Genomic DNA, 6673 nt, shown 5'->3' on the forward strand with positions numbered 1-6673 from the left:
TTTCATAGTTGAATAACACTTTGAAGTATAACCAATGGCAAATCACCCCTTTGAATGGGGGCCTGTTATTGGAGGAAAAGGCAGAAAAAAGGAAAACATTTCTTTTGCTGTGTTTGGCATTTCTTGGGCCAGGCCATGTTTTCATTTAGGGTTGGATATTTTTTTTTTCATGAAGGTAAGATCAAAGAAAACAGAAGCTCTAAACCCCGAATTCTTGGAGTTGAGGATGAGAAACAGCCATTATTATGGTAAGTTACTTGACTTTTTTTCTTTTTTGGTAAATACCACTACTCTGGGTAGAAAAGAGTTTGGGAGTATGACCTTGCTGTTATCTGCCAAAACAGCTTGCTTTCAGGTCAGTAATTGCAGAGGACTGAATTAATCTCTACTGCAGAAACCCTCTACCATGAAAGCACATTTTCGTCGCAATAGCACGTGACAAAGTAACATGATTCAGTAACTGTTCATGAACAAGAGGCAAGTCACATAGTCTTTCCTGATTACGGAGCTAAAAGCCAAAGGAAAAAAATCTTGAAAGAGCTCAAGCAAAGCTGAAGGCAGTACATGACTGAAAACAACTTGGTCAAAGGCATTGCAATGGATGCAGGTGCTTTTTCACTCACCTAATTCTGACAACCTCATTTTCTTACTCATTCTTTGACCTTAGTGTTCATTTTATTTGAGTAAACACTGGTTAGGACTTCCTGTCTTAGGTTTAACAAGTTCGGAACACTAGCCAAAACCTGATGGGGCTCAACAAGATCTGAAAGGTCAAATTAAAAATAGAAAGCATAAAGATGTGGGCGACTGAAGCTGGAGTCAGACAGCCTACAAGACATGGGTGACCTGCACGTTGTGCCTGCTTCTCTCCTTTGGCCCCATAAGGGAGCAGGGTCTAGCACCTCTGGTGGGTGGACGGTCTGAGGCGCTCGTTGCTCAGACCTAGTTCTGGGTGCTAAATCAGGCACCTGCGGATACTTTGCGTATGGCCTACTTTTTGGCAACTCTACCAAACCAGCTCTTTCACTTATTTGTCACATGGGTAGCTTTTTATGTGCCTTCTGCCCATCAATTCTAATTCAGACAGGAATAGGTTTCAAAGTTCAGACTCTTACATTGTCAAACTCTCGGGGACAGATGGATGAGCCAGAAAATGATCAAAAAAAGTGTAGGATATGGAAAACAGCATGAGACCCAGACTGCTTTGTAAGTGACCCCATGTGGTTAAGTATATCACATACATGTACCTATGCTGAAAGGAAATTTCTACTTTAAAGAAAATGTTGCAGACATGCTTTGTTCAGGGGATGGATTTGATAAAACTACTTTATTATAACACTCTCATCCAGCTCAGTAGACCTGCTTACCATTGCAAACTATTTCTTCAGCATTGAAAGTTATTTTTCTCTTTTATTTGCAGTACAAAAGAGCAGTTCTGTGGTTTTCCTGAACTGTATGAATGAGTTGAGTCATCTATGACTCTGATAAAGAATGAAGGTAATATGTGAAGAAGCAGCATACTGAATAGAAATTCATGCTTGCTATGAATGATGCATGAAGGTTCTCTTCTAGAAGAAAAATATGAAGCTACTGTAAAGTCTCTACTTAATACTAGAGTAAGTTCAAACATTTTTCTAAAGGCATCTTTGTCTTTTCTTTCATTATTAGTAGTCAAGCTGTTCATTCTCCCCCTCATAAAAGATATTACATGTCATTACAGATAAAGCATAATATTTTTATTTCTCTCCAGTGATCTCAGAAAAAAACATAATCCAAACCAAAATAAAATCAATTCTTTTTCTTTCCAGCAGAAAGTGGATAGAAACACAAAATCACAGTTATATGTGGGTCATCAGTGAAGTAATTTTCAACAATAAAAATTGGTTTTTTGCCAGATAACATAAAACTCGCACCCAGAAAAAAGTAATACAAGATCCAAAGACTCCCAGTTCCTGTATTTCTTGACATAATATCCAAAAACATTTAAAGACAATCTCAGATGTCAGTGCAAATAAACACTGGTCTGTTACTTTGGGCCTCTTCCACTCCTCTGCTTGTCATGCTGATTAATTAAAAAAACAACAAAAATTTCTGCAGCTGGCAGTTGCACAGTAACAAGGACAATTTACAAATGTGTGTTTCCAGACATAGAGCAGTCACCAGCATGTTTCCTTACAAACACAACGTGAAGATTAATAGTAGGACAAAATAAACAGGCCAGGATGGGGAATTTTACAGCCCCCTGCAACAACAGGTGACAGAGAGTGGGGATTAGAACAACCACTTGAGATGTCCTGGCTGTAAGAAAGGCTGTCCCTGCTCTTAGGCACCCTTAGCAAGCTCTTTTCCGTATGCAAACATACATATTCTGCTGGTCCTCAATACTCATATTAACCATTTACTATCTGTGCTCATGATCTAGAAGGAGCCCTCTGGAAACTGCCTTTTTTAGGGCTAACAGTTGCAACAAACCCCTGCTCTAAATATGCCCCATATGAAATTATCAGTAGGATCCTTCTATCAAATAAATCCTTTGTCAAATAGATATTTCTGAATAAGGTGTTCTTCCTGCAATGGTAGGAAACATCTGGCTAAGCCATTCCAATTTTGAAATGAAGGTTTAAGCAACAAAAGTGAGGGAAGCCCTGCTGTAAGCCAGTACAACGTGTAAGGCATTGCTCTGTCCATTTGACAGAACTAACAAGTCCCCCTGGCCCGTACGGAGAGCCAGAAACCCCGGTGAGTTATGTCACATTAGGCTCACCTTCGGCTAGGTCACTAAACCCCAAGTGCCTTCCGTGACAAGGGTGCTAGCACAATTCTGGGCAAACGTGTAACTATCCAGAGTGCAGTGGGTGTGATCAGGTCAGAAATATTTTCCCTCTCGCTTCCCTAACCCAAAAAACATTGAGCATCAGTTTCTGCCAGAAATAAGTCTTAACACCCTCGTGAGGTCAGTCTCTCTGTCTAGGACAGCTTCTGTCAGGGCAGCCCTGCGCCGTGCTGCGAGGCAGAGTCGGCAGCACGTGGCGATGGCAGCAGGAGGGAATTGGGGCTTTAGACCAGAAGATAACCCTGGTAAGCACGGCATTAACATTCACAGCAAATGGCAGTGGGCAAGATAGTCCTCATCTGAGATAATAGGCTTTTTCCAGTGATTGCTCCCTGTCACTTAGGAACACATCAATCCCAGCGTCTGCTACCACAGGCTGTCATGTCATATATTCCCTTCCCTGGGCTCTATCTTGTAAGAAATAGTTAATGTCTACTTCTCCTACCGACGGGCTGCTCCAGAGCCTCACTGTGACGGTGAGAAAATTGTTTCTGGCTTCCAGCTTCAATTTATTCACGACCAGTTTATAACCATTTCCTCCGGAGCCAATATTGTCCTTTAGCTTAACCAGCTCTTTTCCCTTCCTGATGTTTATCCTCCTGATATATTTACACAGGACAGACGTATCCCCTGTTAGCCTTTGCTGAACAAGGCAAGATCTGGCAGTTCCACTCATGGGATTAACCGAATCACTTCTGCTCCCGCCCAGCACTCAGCTTTCTTAAAGACACATCCATTTGCTGTTCTGTATTTGCCTTTCTTCAGGCAGGTGGTGCCATCCCTGTCTTGATAGAGTTGGTGCAATCTAGATGCTAGATAACCCTCATCTGATTACATCTTCTTCTAGTTCTCCCAAAACAGAGGTTTTCTACGAAGGGGATGAATTAGTTTGGGACATCAGTGCGTGGTACGGAATCCTGGAGCCCAGAAGCTCATGTCCCTATGTCTGGTACCCCCAAGAAAAGCAGAAACCCAGAGTCTTTGGATATGAATTTAGTTGCCTTGAAATTCCCTTGTTCCTCCTATTTCTCTACAGCTCTGAGCGTAGCCTGTGGTATCTGAATCTCCCACCGGTGTGACAAAAAGAATAAATAAAAATGGGTCTTTTCATCCTGTGAGGAAAATGTAGTGACATTTTTGATTTAAAAACATGCATCTTCACCCTCCTTATGCATATTTTACTTTCCTTTCTCCCCATACCCCTACCTAAACATACATGGATGGCTTCAAATTCAGCCCATTGCTTTGAAACCTAAACCACCTGTATTTACTGGGATTTTGGATGCTGGCTGAACTGAGCCAGAAGAGTTCAACAAATATAAGAATTTTCAGCTAAATGAAAACCTGTGTCATGCTATAGTTGCGAATCGTTACCTTTGGACTTTTGAAGCTCCACGTATCCATCAGAAAATCCTGAGCTGCTAGGACTGACACATGACTCGGGGAGTTAGTAACCACACGCCTGGGGCCGGAGTGAGCCAAGCTGGTTAATGGTTTCACAAGTGGGATAGAGGACCATTCCCCTTTGCAATTCCCTCCTGCTAGCAGGGACACGTGGGCACGGTCTCTGCATGTGCTGGGGACGCTGTGACTCTGCTTCTCCCACTGGCAAGCACAGCCCATGGGACATACCAGGATTTCAGCACCAAACTTGCTTATTCGGGCTGGTTTGGGAAAATTATGACAGTGAGGAGCTATTGCTTTCCAGGAGGCCCTTGGGAGAGACTACTCCTGCTCTTAGTACCTAGACTTCTTCCCACTTTTCCCTCAGAAGAGTTGGTTGGCACTCAGGGAAGCAGCTGTGCAGGAGGACCGGGCTTTGCCTGCATCGTTCGGCGTTCAGAATCTTTGCCGCGGCTTTACTGCCACCAGTTGTCCAAAGGAAAGGTAAAGCAATGTTAACATTCTGTCTGGAAGGATAGAAATAGGGAATAAAATGTCTGTTTCGGTTGAGAGATGCTTCAGGAAGCATTTGCCTGTTACTCGTGGTGCTTTGCCAGCATACCTTTATAATCTCCACAACCAAAGCACGTCGGAATCAGAAGTAGGACCCTGAGGGGTGCCAAACTGAGGCACGTCATCCTTCTTTCCTGTTCACTGTGGTTTCAGGAACTTCAGTCCTTTCATTAGCTGTTTAATTGTCCTGCAAAGGTCTTGAGTCAATATTTTTATTTCCTGATTTTACCTGCCAGTGGCGAACAATCTGCTCCCCTTTTCAGAGCATCTAACTAAATTTAACAGGCAGGACGAGGAGGAACACTCCCATGCCTGCTGGATTGGAAAATTTTAAGTATATTTAACAATTTAAAGTATTCATGCAGATCTTGAAAACAACCACTTTGTTGTGAATAGGACTACTGTTCTGCTGAGAATTTTTTTATGTTGTGGAAGTAAAAGGGTTTGGATTATATTGAAAAAATGTAAAGACAAGAATGCTGCAGCTCCATGGATAGACTAAAAGTCTAAAACTAAATTACTAAAGTATTAAAATGAATATTTGGAAGGTATCTTATATTTTGTCATTTCTGAAGTGTGAAATCATGTTGCTTCTTAGCTGCTGGCCAGTAACAGCTGGAGATAAGTGGGGGGGTTTAACTCTATCTTTCATTCTCTTTCATACAACCTACAGAAAGTTGATCTGAACTTGCAACTCATCCGAAAAATCCTTACTCATTATGAAAGGCCCATCAACTTTCTTGAGGAGGAGGAGATCTCCATTTAGGAGGTGATGACCATTCCTCAAAACTTCATAATAGAAAAAATACAGTGTAGCAGAGCCATGTCATAACTAGCATGCACTTCATGTGATGTCCAGGAAACACTCACCCTTCTGCATTTAGTCTTTCCAACAGGATTCATGAAAAGGTTAGCTAATACAATGTTGACAACCTGTCTGGAACAGTAAATTTGGGGTATAGAGTTAGCTTTGTAGGATGCAAAACAAAAACAAACTAAAGAACTTTTCCTTAAAACTCCTAGTCCAAAATCTAGGTGAGAATGTACTTTAAGGATTTTGGGGGGAGGCATGTTGGCATTGTTATTTGAGAGGCATGGGAAAGAAAAGGGCTATGAGCATGTTATAATGCCCTGATTCAACAATCCGATTAACAAAATTGGTCCATTGCTCTTTTTTTGGTGGAAACCAAGCCTTTTAGAAAGCAGTGCTGCAGAAAACAGCTGGATTTATACTCAAATCAAAAAGAAAAGGTGATTTACTGTATCTTTGTTTTGGAGGGTTTAGAGGAATTCAACAGGCAGGCTCTGTGGTTCCATAAGGAGAAGCCAGCCCAGCTAATTCTGAATTAAACCCAACAAAAATGGGGGCTGTACATCTTAGTAAGACAGCCATCATATAAAAATACGGGTCAGATGCGTTTCCCTTGATGTGCATCCAATTTTAACAATCCCGACTTTTTATTATTGTTATTTCAAAAATCCCAGCTGCACAGTGTTTTCAGGAAAAGGGGAACAGAGGCGGCAGAAACAGGTATGGCTGAGTCCTTTGGTCTTTTAAATCTTGCCTGCGGCATGTCAGCACCTCCTTGCTGTACAGTTACACAGATTAATATTTTCTGGAGCTGCTGGAAGCTCCCTTGCATAATCCAAGCAAGCCAGAAAGGATGCTGTTGACCTTCAAACTTGCTAGTAGTGGACAAAATCTGGAGCTTGGATGTCCAGATATGCAAGTAGGTTCTAAGGAACCAAGCCTTGCACTGGATCGGTAGCACAGAGTACAAATACTGCATGAAGAGTGCTTGTCTGACTGCTGTTTTCCACTGAGCCAAGCAACACACTATCGGCAAATTACAAAACAGATGAACATGATCCTACTTTTTGACA

Source organism: Aquila chrysaetos, chromosome 2 (assembly GCF_900496995.4).
Source record: "Aquila chrysaetos chrysaetos chromosome 2, bAquChr1.4, whole genome shotgun sequence".
Lineage (NCBI taxonomy): Eukaryota > Metazoa > Chordata > Aves > Accipitriformes > Accipitridae > Aquila > Aquila chrysaetos.